General features: G+C 44.3%; 1 protein-coding gene across 1 annotated transcript in view; it reads left to right on the top strand.

The window, feature by feature from the left end:
* The window catches only part of MTUS2 (microtubule associated scaffold protein 2), a 310,632-nt gene that overhangs the window by 228,271 nt on the left and 68,255 nt on the right, over positions 1–14,106 (top strand). The gene's annotated exons all lie outside the window — the stretch shown is intronic.

Below are 14,106 nucleotides of genomic sequence, written 5' to 3'. Positions count from 1 at the left end.
GTCACCCAGTTTCCAGATAGATAACCTCCTGTGGTGGGTTGACCCTGGCTGGACGCCAGGTACCCACCAAACCGCTCTATCACTTCCCTCCTCAACTGGACAGGTGGAGAAAAATACAATGAAAGGCTCGTGGGTTGAGGTAGGGACAGGGAGAGATCACTCACCAGTTACCATCACAGGCAAAACAGACTTGACTCAGGGAAATTAATTTAATTTATTACCAATCAAATCAGAGTACGGTATTGAGAAATAAAACCAAATCTTAAAAGACCTTCCCCCCACCCCTCCCTTCTTCCTGGTCTCAACTTCACTCCCAATTTCTCTACCTTCTCCCCCCGAGCGGCACGTGGTGGGTCAGGGAATGGGGATTGTGGTAGTTCATCACACGTTGTCTTTGCCGCTCCTTCCTCCTCACTCTCCTCCCCTGCTCCAGTGCCGGTCCCACCCACAGGAGGCAGTACTCCACAAACTTCTCCAACGTGAGTCCTTCCCACGGGTCCACAGGTCCTGCCAGGAGTCTGCTCCAGTGCGGGCTTCCCATGGGATCACAGCCTCCTTTGGGCACCCACCTGCTCCGGCGTGGGGTCCTCCCCGGGCTGCAGGTGGAGATCTGCTCCCCCGTGGACCTCCCTGGGCTGCAGGGGGACAGCCTGCCTCACCGTGGTCTTCCCAAAGGGCTGCAGGGGAATCTCTGCTCCGGCGCCTGGAGCATCTCCTCTTCCTCCTTCTGCACTGACCGGGGGTCTGCAGGGTTGTTTCTCTCACATATTCTCGCTCGTCTCTCTTCAGCTGCTGTTGTGCCTGTTTTTTCCCCTTCTTAAATCTGCTCTCCCAGAGGCACTACCACTGTCACTGATGGACTGGTCTCAGCCAGTGACGGGTCCGTTTTGGAGCCGGCTGGCATTGGCTCTGTCAGACATGGGGGAATCTTCTAGCAGCTTCTCACAGAAGCCACCCCTGTAGCCCCCCCGCTACCAAAACCTGGCCACGCCAACCCAATATACCTGGTTAACTTCACATTTGCAGAAAAGGACTTACCGCTATAATCAGTGGCTTAGAGAATCTGGCAGGGAAGATGAAGCTGAAACCATTCGCCTTACGTAGTCCAGCTAAGTGAAAGTCAAGGGAGGAGGATGTTGTCTTTTGTCCAACACAGTCAGGAGTCACTGTTTCTTCCTGTCAGAAAACTGTTTACTTACATCCTCTGCACTTACTAACTGGGGAACAGGCCAATCTATGAACAGAAGATATGGATAAAAGGTAGTAAAATTTTTTTTTTTGTTTCCTTTTCAAGTCTTCTTCCTTTTTTTTCTTCTTTTCTTTTGAGCTTCCTTTCCTCCCCTCTGGTCCCTAGCTAAGTTATGTCATTTCAGGCTACAGCAGTATTTGATTAGTATCAGATTTGCCCCTAGACATCTCCAGCAAAAACCTTTCTTTTCCAGGTAGTGGCATTCGCATGATAAGCTTTCAAGGGCTATTTCAAGTTTCTGTAGAAAGGAGTTCTTCTGGCCTCCGGGCTTCTTTTGTCACAGGCAAGAAGACCCGAGTCTTTTACTACTTGTGCAGCCTCACACGAGTGAGTACTTGCCAGGGAGGTTTCAGTATTGGGGCACTGCAATGAGCTGGAACAGTGGTGTTTGATATGCAGTCATGCTAATGTGGACACAAAAAATCTAGCATGGGCAGGACTAATTGAACAGTTCAGGCTGTCACCTCTGAATTTGCACAGGTTCCAAATCTCAGACCCACACAGGAGAGCAGAAATTACAACTTAATGCAAAACAATATTGATCAAGGAGTAGGTTTCCAGAAAGAGTGGTTGCCATCACATCAGGGCATAAACACTGAAGGGGAAAAGAATCACTGAGGCTGGCGGAAAGCTAAAGTTGACTTTTAATTTGGGTTTTTAATCTATGAAATTATTTAATCTGTGATTAATCTTTTTTGCTGGATTTTACTACCTCCAGAGACAAAGCTGAAAAGTAAAAGGCCATACAGAATTTGGATCATTGTGAGAGGTTCTCCAGTTTTCTTCCTTCCAAATAACCTTAATTTGCTCATTGTCCTGAGGTTGTCAATAGATGTTTTCTGTGTCATCACTTAGTCTTCGTGTAGTTTCCTTCAGAGTGTTTGTTATTATCTTTGTATGACCCTCCAGTAACCATGTCTGCTTCCGTGGGTGCACACAAATGGGAACTCTACCTGTGTTTCAAGTTGGCCAAAAGTGAACTTGTGGGTCGAGAGCTGCAAAGTGCTGTTAATGTCATGCTGTGTCTGAGTTAATAGGCCCATCAGAGACAAAGCAGTGTAGCTCATGAATTGGATTTACTTCCCTCCAGGCTGTGTAGAGTGCAGTGTTCGGTCCCTGTGTCTGTGGGTGCGTGGGTCCGTATAGGTGTGCCCTATGCAGGACATGCAGCGTTCAGGCTTGTGCTGAAGAGCAGTCGGGTTTATTCCTCCAACTGCCAGGCCATTAGTCTGACTCTGTCATGTTTCCTAAGCTTTGTCTCAGCCGGGAAGCTGTCAGTGTGCAGAAGAGGAGGCAGGGTTCAATCCAGCAGCCCACCATGGCCTTTCCAGACCAGGGATGTGATGGGAATTGCCCACATGCTTGCTTATGCAAGCCGCAGTAGCAGAGAGCCAGGAGGGATGCTGCCAGAACCTGTTAGATCCACGTATGAAATTACTCTCTCCCACTCTGGGGGTCAGGGGCTCCGGTCACCTACCCAGCCTCATCCCAGCAAGGCACCTCTGTTTGCACCAGCAAAGACTCGATGCGGCCATGTATGGAGCCCATTTCCACTATCTCACTGAATTTATACTCCAGTCTTGATAGGGAGATTCAAGTCAGGTGAGGTAAAACTTGCCTGTTTTATTCTGGAAGGAAACTAAACATGTAAAGTTGGGGTAGCTGGCTGTGTTATGGAAACAGTCAGACACGGATCCTGAACAGGGACAGCTGGCAAGTTTAGGAAGTTGCTGTTATTATACACAATGGACAGAAACAAAACAAACTATGTTAGCCCAATGCTCTGGTTTAATTTTTATATGAGCCAAGATAGCAGCAGATATATCTGCGGTCAAGTCATGATTTTTTTTAATTAAAATGGTGTCATGGTTCCTCACAATGCTAAGTATCTGATGGAAGCAAAGGCTGAAATAAATCAAAGCAATGATAAAGACAAAGTTTTTCAGCAAGTCTAATCCTGCCTCTCTTGCAATATTATATGAACGCTGTCTGTAGATCCTAATGTGATAGGGAGCCCTATAGAATGTAAAATCTTCTGTTTAAGTATCCTTTGGACAGTTTTGCAAATCTTTTAAATGTTGAAGCGCAAAGCCATCTTTTTAAAAATGAACTCTTTATTAAATCAGAAGGAAGATGCTACAGATCAAATGAAGCAAGCGGAGAAAGGGCAGTAAAGTGCTCATATTGCTTTGGGCTTTCTGATCCTAGGCAAACAAAGGTGTCTAACAAAAGCCCTTTACAGTTGTGCCAGATACCATATTTTAAATATGGCAGAGAAAGTGCATGGGTGTGCTGAAAAGGCCAGTCTCCAAAAGGATGTCCTGCAGCAGACAGAGGATGTAAAGGTTGAAAGTCTGCATGTACAGACAGTGTGAAAGGTCTGCTTGGAGTGCTGTTGCAAAGTAGAAAGAACAATCACTGGCGCAGGCTACCAGTTTACGCTGGGCAAGTCTGGCATTATTGCTAGACATCACAGGGCAGGAGATTGATAACAGTAAGGAAGCAGAGGGCTAAAATCAGTGTTTCAAAAATGTTTGAAGATATACTAAAAATTAATCCACACCCCCACACACCTTGGGTCACTGACACTGGCTTGTGATAAAGATGATGAATGTCATGCTTGGGGAGGCAGCCAGCCTCGTTGCTGCAACAGCAACGCCAAAGGAACCTACAGCAGTGCTGCAAGCTGAAGGGATGAACTGTCTTGAAAACAGTGAAATGAATAAATTTCTAACATTCTTCTGAACAATCACATAATGGCAATTGCGTGCACAGACAATCCAAAGAACAGAAGAGCAACCATGATGTAGGAAGACAGAACAACAGAAAAGACAAATTACTTAAGATGTTCTTGAATGAATGAAACTACAGCTTATCTTATATCCAGTGACCATTTTGGATACCCTTATATTGAAGGTAGTCTTTGTTCTCAAAGGGAATGCAGTTACAAGAGACCCAGATGCAAGTTTTGAGGAGGGTTGTAGAGCACAGCCTTCCCAGTACATATGCTTTCATTTATATGCTGTATTAAGGAGTATTTAAGGGAGGACTCAGTGTCAACAATACATCTCAGAAAGTCTTAGCTGGACATGGATTTATCCTTATCATATTTCATCATGTTCCTGGTCAGCAGCATCAACAGTTTTTTAATAAATGTGTAAGATATCCAGCTCCAGGTTGCCAGGGTAGCCTTGGAAGATAAAAGAAGAGGTGGCTCATCTGGGAAGGACGGCCCCAGCCTTGTGAGCCTGCTTCTTGCTTACCTCTTATTTGCAGCTGGATCATGAGGACAGCATCTGCAAAGGGATGATTGGTGGGGCACGTGTTTATCTTCCATCTCAGCCCAGTTTCTCCATAGCTGAACTGGCAGTAGCCCAGACCCACCATCAAGTCATGGTTGGAAGGAACTAAATCACCACAATTTCCTGTGGTACCTTTTTTGCCCTGCGGCAGGAGACAAGACACTGCACAGAGGCTGTGACCGAGGAGACAGGGCTGGTCTCCGCCATGGATGGAAGTTTTTAGCTGGGAGTGAAACACGTGTCTCCGTACCACATGCCCCTCTTTGTGGATGGGGGGGACGTCCCTGTGTCCAGCAGTAAAGCCTTACAACACAAACCAACACTATCTGGAAAGTGAGCTGTATTTTCCCATAAGAAAAAGTGAATCAGTAACATGACCTTAGGGGTGAATTTTGCATTTGAGGAAGAAGTCACCAGCCTCATTCAGTCAAAGTCGGAAGGCCAGGCTGTCCCATGAGCAGTGCAACTGAAGTCAGCCATATAGTGAAGCTTTTGAAAAGTAGGGAAACCACAATAAATCCTTCTATATGTTCTGTGTATTTGGAGAATGATATGATAGATATTCTATGTATAATACTCCTAGCAATCACCTAGTAGTAATTGCTATAGGGCTTGATGTTACCTATATGTTTATAAACACATACTGCATCTGTCCAACCTCCTGGGCAAGACATTGCAGTTACTAAACTGAAGTGCTTAGGGCACTCCACAGTTACAGTTAAAGTGCAGACACTACATGTATTGTGTACAGCATATTTTACGAAAGTAAAAGGGGGAGAAAGTATTTCACAAAGAGGATGGCAGTTATTTAAATATAAACTCTGAAAGAGTGCAATATCAGGTGACAGAAGAATTAAATTTGTATTTCAGAGATTACATCATTTTAACTATGTATGAATAGTAGATTAATTCACAAAGGAGCATATCTACCTATATTAATGAGTGGAAAATAACCAACAAAAATCACATGAAAGCTTTCATGTGTTAGATGTTACCTGAGAAGACCACCTGTGCTGTAAATTCTCATTAAAAAAAAAAAAAAGACTGCTCAAGAGAGATTATACTCCTGATATTTCACTAAAAGTGCTTGTCAAATAAATTGGACTACAGGGAATAAAACATGTTTAATTAATGAAAATGGACTCCTATAGCTGCTGCTGTGCAGTGATTCAGATGATCAAAAAAGATTCTGGCATGGGACAATAGCAGTGGAAGATCATTGTCATGCAAATTGTTTTGAAGCCATGAACTGATTGCCTTTTGACTAGTTTATGAAAAGAGTGCACTTAATTAGGTTTCAGTGTGTTGCACAACCCTTTTTTGTGTGTTATTAGACCCCTTTCATATTTACATGCCTGTGAACATACAGAAAACGAGAAAAGACATACTTGACTAGAAAAAGTGAGACAGGTCCTTTAATTTCACTTAAACACATTAGCTGCTTTGAGAAATACAGTGATAACCTAACTAATATTTACTGTTTCTATTATTGTTTCATATTTTGTTTAAAGACAGCTGCAAGTGGCTCTCCGTCAGGAACTTTGCAGCTAAGATCCACCTCTGAAAAGACATATAAGCTTCCTCTTTCCACAGATGTTGATAAAAATAGATAATCTTTGAGGCACACATATACTGAATTTGCTGTTTTAAATTTCTCTGAAAATGTGAGAATATCTGCAGAAGGCAATGTTCAGAGACAGCAGATTAACAACTTTCCACCTTCACAGGGGATTTGTTTTACAAACCCCTTAGATTAATGTTCACCACGGGACATTTCAGATCCTAAATCAAACCAGGACCTAATTCTGTCATAACTTGGGCAAAACCTTTCAGTTTGACATGGTGCAGTTAGTGGTGTATCTGGTGAGCCCTTCAGGATGCATAACAAAACCTCAGCATAACACACCACAGCAGTTAGCAATCCAAGAAGAGCATGTCTGTGCTGTGCAATGGAGAGGGGATTTGGACAGGCAGCGATTCCTGAGCTGGTGCTGGCAGGTCTGGAGCATCACAAAGTACAGCACCATGCAGGCATACCTGCTTAGATCTGGAAGCAGTCTAGTGCATTCACCTAGCGCTGCAATCAGTTGATTATAATTAAATTGCTTTAGACCTCGGTTGTTTCCTGGCCAGGAGCGTTTGTTTCATCTGCTCCAGGATTCCAGTTGTGGAGAGGGTTTGCACAGATTGAGCCTGGGAGTGACGTATTTCCCACATAAAATCATGCTGGTAGTCACTCAACTGCATGAGTGTGGCCTGAAACCTCTTCCTGCGATTGCCTTCTCATACCCAGGTTCTTCTGTGATTGTGTGGGAAAAAGTCCTAGAGTATCTCAGCTTGCTGCAGACCTGGGTGGACAATGAGGTGGGTGGAAAACTGGCTGGACCATCAGTCTCGGGGTGTTGTGATCAGAGGTACAAAGCCCAGCTGGCAGACTACGGCATGCGTTAGGGATTGATACTCGCTAAATACTTCTCACCATCTTCATTAAAAACCTGAAAAGTGGGATAGAGCACTCCCTCAGCAAGCTCCCAGATGACAGCAAATCCGGGGGAATTGGTCAATATGCTGGAGGGCAGGGCTGCAGTTCAGAGGGACCTTGCCAGGCTGGAGATATGGGCCTGCAGGAACCTCCTGAAGTTCAAAACAGCAAACGCAAAGTCTTGCCCCTTGAGGGAATAACGCCGTGCAACAGGAGAGGCTGGAGCCAGCTGGCTGGGAAGCAGCTCTGCCAAAAGGCCCTGGTTGGGGGTCCTGCTAGACAAGTTGAACCTGAGCCTACAATGTGCCCTTGCAGCAAGAAAGACTTGCTGCATACTGGGCTACATTAGCAAGAGTGTGGCCTGCAGCATCAGTGGTCCTACCTCTTTATTCAGCACTTGTGCGGCTGCTCACAATTGTGTCCAGTTTTCGGAATCCCAGGACAAGGACAGTGTGACATACTGGAATGACAGCAGCAAAGGGCCACCAAAATGGTCAAGGGATTGGGGCACATGACAGGACAGGTCAGGAGGAGAGGCTCGGAGAGCTGGGGTTGTTCAGAGAAGGCAAAGGGAGATCTTATCGCAGTCTTCAGTTAACTAATGGGAAGATGTAGAGAGAACAAAGTCAGACGCTTCTCAGAGGTGCACAGGGACAGGGCAAGACACCAAACACGAGTTGGAACAGAGGAAGTTCTCGTTGTTTGACCATCTGTGAATGTGGTTATCGTTTGATCGCCTGTGAAGGTGGTCAAACACTAGAGCAGATCGTTTAGAGAGGTGGTGAAGCCTCCATCATTAGGGATACATATAACTTAGCTGGACAAAGCCCTGCGCAACCTGCTGTAGCGCAACCCACTCTGAGCAGGAGGCTGGACCAGAGGGCTTCGGAGGTCTTTCTGACAAAGCTGATTGTGCAATTCCGTGTGCTACGAACATCTTAGGCCCACAGGTGAATAAATGTGCCACCACAGGCACAGCAACCAATGTGTTGTTTTGTAGAGCTGTGGCCTCTTTTGCACATCCAGGAGGAGTAGCTCATGAGCAGAAACATGTAGCTAAAGGGTAGGTCTGCACAGGGGAACTGGGTACATGGCTCCCACAAAGGCAACAGGACTTGCATGCGATACAGGAAAAAAGAAAGTATGGCTCAATCATTGTGTGTAAGGATTTGAGAAGTGGTTTACATCTGACCAGCTCTGCGTAGTATTTATTCTCTTCATGTAATACAGCTTCCTCTATGCTCTTGTTCAGCCACATCCTTCTCTCAGAACATAGAAACCCACAGAAAATCCAGCTTGGTATCTCTAAACTCTGCTGTCTTTTGAAACTTTGGTTCACCTTCAGGATACTGATGCAGCTCTGGGCTCCCTTGTTTGTGCCTGAGCATCTCCTGAGCATCTCCAGACCTGCTGCTTGCTCCAGACCTCAGCTCTGTCCAGTGGGCTGGACTTGCCGCCCAACAGTCTATGAAATTAGAGAGCTGAAGGATTTTATATTTTCTTTGCCTTGTTGTGGGGTTTGGTGCGTGTGTATTATGGCATACCTATTTCAGCATGGTTATTTTTCTTATTTAATGTTTATCTCACAGACAAGTGACTCTTATTCCCCATAAGAAATCTCATAATTTGAGTGCAATGACAGTAGCAATAAGGAATTCGAGCAGCTTGTTTCTACTTGGCCCATTAAATTAAAGACAATCAAAAGCATTGTTCAAAAAACTAACCCAGTCAATTCCTGTGCTTTTACAAGTACCAGTAAATCATATGTAACAGGGCAGGCTGCTAAATACAATCAGTCAAGATGAAAAATAGGCAGCCAGTATTATCACAGCTCTCACCAGCAAGCTTGCAGTGTAAAATGTGCTTCTTTTAATCAGCTTCTGCAAAATCAGACAACACAACCTCAGCAGGAGGGAGAGGGATGAGCTAAGGTCAGCTGAGGGCAGAAAAGTGAGCACCAGTAGTCTTGCAGGGATGAAGGGAAAGAGTCTGCTGCCGCTTTGTTCCCCTTTGCAAACGTTTTCCATTAAAAACTGAATAGTGAATACGTGTTGGGTTACATTCACGTTGTTCCTGTACTGAACATAGGGATATGCAGCACTACGCTGCAGGTGAAAGTGAGACGTTCAACTGCAAGTTTTCCAGCCTCTGTCCTGGGAATCAGTCTGAAACACGCCATAGCACAACTGTGTGAGGAAACGACAATAAAATGCCATGAGATCCATGTAAAATGACAGGAAGAGAAGGAGTAGCTGTTTTAACTTTGCACCTAATGTTGGATGTTCTGAGTTACCCCGAGATTTTCTATTCAGTCCAAAGAATGGTTTGTTTTGTCAGGTTTATTTTTTCCTTTGTTTTTTTTTTAATACCAGCTAAAGAGACTTTTCTTTTTAATATAGAAAGAAAACAATCACTTTCAGATGAGTCAATGAAACAGCCCTTGTCCTTCTGTTTTTCTTATCAGATTGACTTTAAATTTGAAACAAACACAAAGGGAAAAGCACAAGCGTTAGCAGTTTCTACTTCAACAAATACGTAGTCTTTCTTCTACATCTACTTATTTATTCACAGTCTTTCAGTGTCTCATAGATCACAGGAAGCACAGAATCTCTAGAGACAATTAGACTGCTCTTAGTCTACAGAATCCATCATATTTCCAGCTTTGCTCATTTTGTCTCAAACAATGCATCCATGGATGTGTGTGTCATCACTCACCAAGGACATGACTAGTCGTGGGTATCAGGGGGAAAGGCAGAAAAAAGCTCGAAGTGGCTCTCTGTGTCTGTGAGTGACTGAAAACACTTCCTTGGGGTTTTTTAAACTTGCAGACTGGATTAGTTAACTTATAAAATACGCCTGAGAACAGCTGGAGTCCAACTGAATGCAGGCAGTCCCATTGAATTGTTAATGATGTCTACAGCATGTTAGGATTTGTTTTGAAATAAATACTCAAGGCCTAATTTATTAGCATGTTTTCAGTCTGAAGTGGAAAGCAAATTGAAGCCTATCCCACTGTACTGGCTTTTAAAGACTCAGAAAGGTACAGGCAAATACAGGCGCTGATTCTGCAGCAGCTCTTGAGAAGATGTTTCAGATAAGGCGTATTTAGGTCTCGTTCCTAGGCTAGCATTCAGCAATGATGGGGGAATGGAGAAGTGGCTTTGTTTGTCTGCTGTTTTTCCAAGTGATTGCTGAATGATTTAACGTGTCTGGAGTGTTTCGCCTTGTATTTCTAATGATTCTGCCTTTGCTCCTTCAGTTTGGTTTGAAGCAGGCTGTGTGTGTTAATTAGGAAATGTAAATACCTTTACAGAACTGTGCATTTGGATGCATTTTTTGAAAGCAAATGCTGTAACCACACTAGTAGAAAACATGAGCAAGTATTTATGCTCACAGTTATCTCATGGCCTGAAATATCCATTTCTGTATACAACTATATCTTTTAAAAGAGAGGAAACATTGGGAGATTTGTAACCTTAAATGGAATGTAAATTCGTATAAAAATTAGTCATTCACGGCTTTGATTCCTGGCTACCGGTAAGGCAACTTCTCACTTCATGAGCTCCTGTAGTCAAGGGGGTTGGCAGAGCCTTGGAAGCTGTTCCTGGAAGCCTGGAAGTTAGTGGTGGTTCCTGCTCCGCCAGGAGCCTTTTGCTGGGAGGCTCAGTGCTAAGAGCCTTGATTATGCAGCCAGCAGGAATAAAGCTAATGTACGGGCATTTCGCACAAAGCTAATTGGAGTTCCGTATTTCCAGCCTGTGGACAATAACACTAAGAGTTTAAAGTAAATTTTGTTCTAAGTCAGAGTTAATTTACGTTTTAAAAGACAAATTTAGAACAAAATTAAAACAGCGTGCAGATTCAAGAAATATACACTTGTGGTGCTTAATTTCCTTTTGTAATTGTATTTTACATATTTTTTATTATTTTATGATTGTACACACCTTTTGACATTTCAAAATACATATGACAGTCAAAGTATTATTTGAAGTTTTGTATGCATTCAGGGCCCTAATAATGACTGAAATGTTTGTCTTGTTTCCTGACTTACAGTGGAGCACCAAACTTTTTATGTATTTTATAACCTTTGAGTTACTTCTAGTACACTCTGAGGTAGAAAAGATCAAACTGTATAACCTCCTGCTGTGCCGTACCCTGCAGTACAGCATTATGCCCGTCATCATGCCAACTCTCTCCTACAGATTTTTATAAACCTGAAATTCTAGATTTCTGTGAAATGACAAATTCGGAGCCCAAACTCTTGTCATTTAAAAATAAATTTTCCCTGTGGCAACTTCTCTTGAAATCAACATGTTTTCTCAATGTTTCTCTTTTAACCAACTAACAGCTGTTGTTTCAAAAGAGAAGAGAAAGAACAAACCCCATTTTTAGAGAAACATTCAGCACAAGCTCTTATTTGAGGTCTGATGCCAGGGATGGCTCTTCCCCTCAGATTTCCCTGCGGGTGATGAGTTTAGCAGAACACTAACAGTTTGGACCTCAGGACTGTCCTTTCTTGTGCTTTCTGTGCGCTTCCTAAATCCCTCTTCGCTAAGGAGGGCCACAGAGGGGCCACCAGGACCCTTCTACTTAAGAAGCTGAATAATCCCTAGCTCCGTGTGCCCCCTCCCCAGCCCCTTCTCAGCAAAGCTGTGCTGTGCACCGGCTCTTCCCTTGCTACCCAACTCCTCCTCGCTTCCCCGGTTGCTGCATCGCCGCCCCTGCCAGACCTTAGGACCTCTCCTAATCTTTTAAACTGAAGGAGGGCAGTTATCTTTGTTTCCCCTCCTTGTTATTAATCCTACTCTTCTCTCCTTGCCGAGATATCTAGTTGCACCTTTGCTCGCAACCTGCTTCAGGCTCTGTTGATCTCCCACCTTCCGAGGACGACATCTCCGGTGCAGCCGTCCCCGATGGGCGACTCTCGCTGCTCTCCGCAGACCTCGCCTTGCCCTCTGCAGATCGATGGTGCTCGCTGGGCTTCTTTGCTTCTTTGCTCTGTTTTCATTCAACTGAGCTCTAATTGGGAAATTGCTCCTTGCTTTGTGCTTAAGGTTAAGAGGCTGAACTAATTTCCTAGGTGTTCCTCATTGAAAATGTCTCAAAAACAAAAGCAGTTAAGTATTTATATACCCCTCGTTACTGCTGAAAGCATAAGGAAAACACACTTTCCCTACCATTGTTTGTGTTTGACATTTGCAATAGCGAAATTTACAGAGGAGCTTGGTATATGGCCCATTTGTGCATCATATTTTTATTTTGAAAACCACAGAAAAAACAAGGCCTCATTGCCATGAAAAAGTAATGCTTGAATCTGTAACCATATAAACTATACTTTATGAAACAAGCTCTGGTTTTGTCTCACAGCTCCCATCTCAAGTTGCTTACGCTTGGTCCTTAGTAATGAAATGGCATCATAAACTTATTTTATGTCCTGCTCTGTAGTAAAGTACAGTGTAGTAGGTGGCAGACACAGGAAATTTATATCCTCAGTCACTTCACTGTGAAAAATATTGATCACAAAGGAGAATCGTAACCTCAGCACGTCCAATTTAGAAACAGCAGAGAAAATGGAGATGGACCAAAGTAAAGGTATGAAGAAGAGTTCGGTCTTTACCAGCCCCTGATGACTGATGGTGCGATTTGCCTATGAACAGTGGGAGGGAGTCAAAGAGGGTCTCAGACCTTCTCCTGTGCCAACCTCCTGCAAATAGTTGGACACGGAGCTTGTGCGTGTGCACATGCTCTTCGCAGAAGCACGCTGCAAGCGAATGCTGAGAGTCGGTGCTGGAAAATATGAAGGTTGGCTTCTGGTGCGTGGCAAATGCTGCGTCCGCAGCTCGCTGCTTGCAAGTCCTGATGCAGACAGAAGTGGAAGGGTGAATGATGCATCAAAAATAAGCCTGATACTGCAGCTGTGGCTAGCTCTGGCTTGGAAAAGGGCAGAAAACTAGTTATTCAGTAAATGTCCCTGAAGATTATGATCCCCATCTAAAATTATCACTTTTCTCCACTATTGAAATAGCCAGATCACATTTGCATTAAGCAAAATGGAAGGTAGTGTTAGCTTTCAGACTGCCGCTGTCTTTAAAGCATCACCGAGAAAATATGGTTTTCTTTTCCTGCTTCAGATACTTCAGATACTGTGGGACATTTTCCTACCAGACGTCCGTAAACATACTTATGAGAGAAGTGAAAGTTAATAAGGCAAACATTGTTTTTACCTTTATGACAAGTGGTTTGCCTTAAATCTCTGGTTTTCCTGTGTATCCAGGGGCTGTGACACAGTTCTGCAGGCTAAAATACAACCCCCAACAAACACTAACAGTAAAAAAGGAAAGCAAATGAAAATACATTTATGTCTCAGGGATTTGCTTTTTCTTGCTCTTCTTTCTTACTTCCTTGGTGAGCGTTTTCTGCATGAAATCCTGTGGCTGTGACTGTCACACCATGGGCAAACCAGCAGGGCAGGGCTTTCGTGTTACTGCACTCAGCATGGTCCCCACAGCTGTTTTGATGGGAGTTGTGGGTGGGCAGGAGGGGTGAGCTGAGCTTGGGTGGCCGCTCTGGCTTTCAGATGAAGTTAGTTGTATCTCCCTGGTACAAGAGGCAGTCCGTGACTGCAGAGCTTGGACAACTGACAGACCATCCTGAGCCCCTAACCTCCAGTGGTGGAGGAATAATAACAGACACTGAGTTGCCTCCCACTGAAAAATTAAAGGAAGAGGAAAGGCTAGCACAGAGATTCTGGAGATCATAACCCAAGAGCTGTGGGGCATCATGCTGTCGGTGGGAACAACTAGTGGCTGCAGAAAAAAAGATAGATGCAGAGGTCAGGAGTAATCTGGAGAGCTACGAACACAGAGAGGAGAGGAGGGAGGGCAGCCTGGCACGGTCCTGGGTCATAGATGAGCATGAACAAGGTGTAAAGGCAGCGGTATGGCCCTGTTGTGTCCTGCGTTGGCACAGCGTGTTGTAGGTTCGTGCACTAATTGTGCTGCACCTCTCTGGCCCTGCCTGACTTACTGCACAGGCAGGGACCCACTCTTCTGTCTGGGGTGCCACATCCAGCA

The sequence above is a fragment of the Buteo buteo genome, chromosome 18, assembly GCF_964188355.1.
Source record: "Buteo buteo chromosome 18, bButBut1.hap1.1, whole genome shotgun sequence".
Lineage (NCBI taxonomy): Eukaryota > Metazoa > Chordata > Aves > Accipitriformes > Accipitridae > Buteo > Buteo buteo.
The sequence above is the reverse complement of the archived record's forward strand: the minus strand, read 5'-3'. Positions and strand labels throughout refer to the sequence as shown.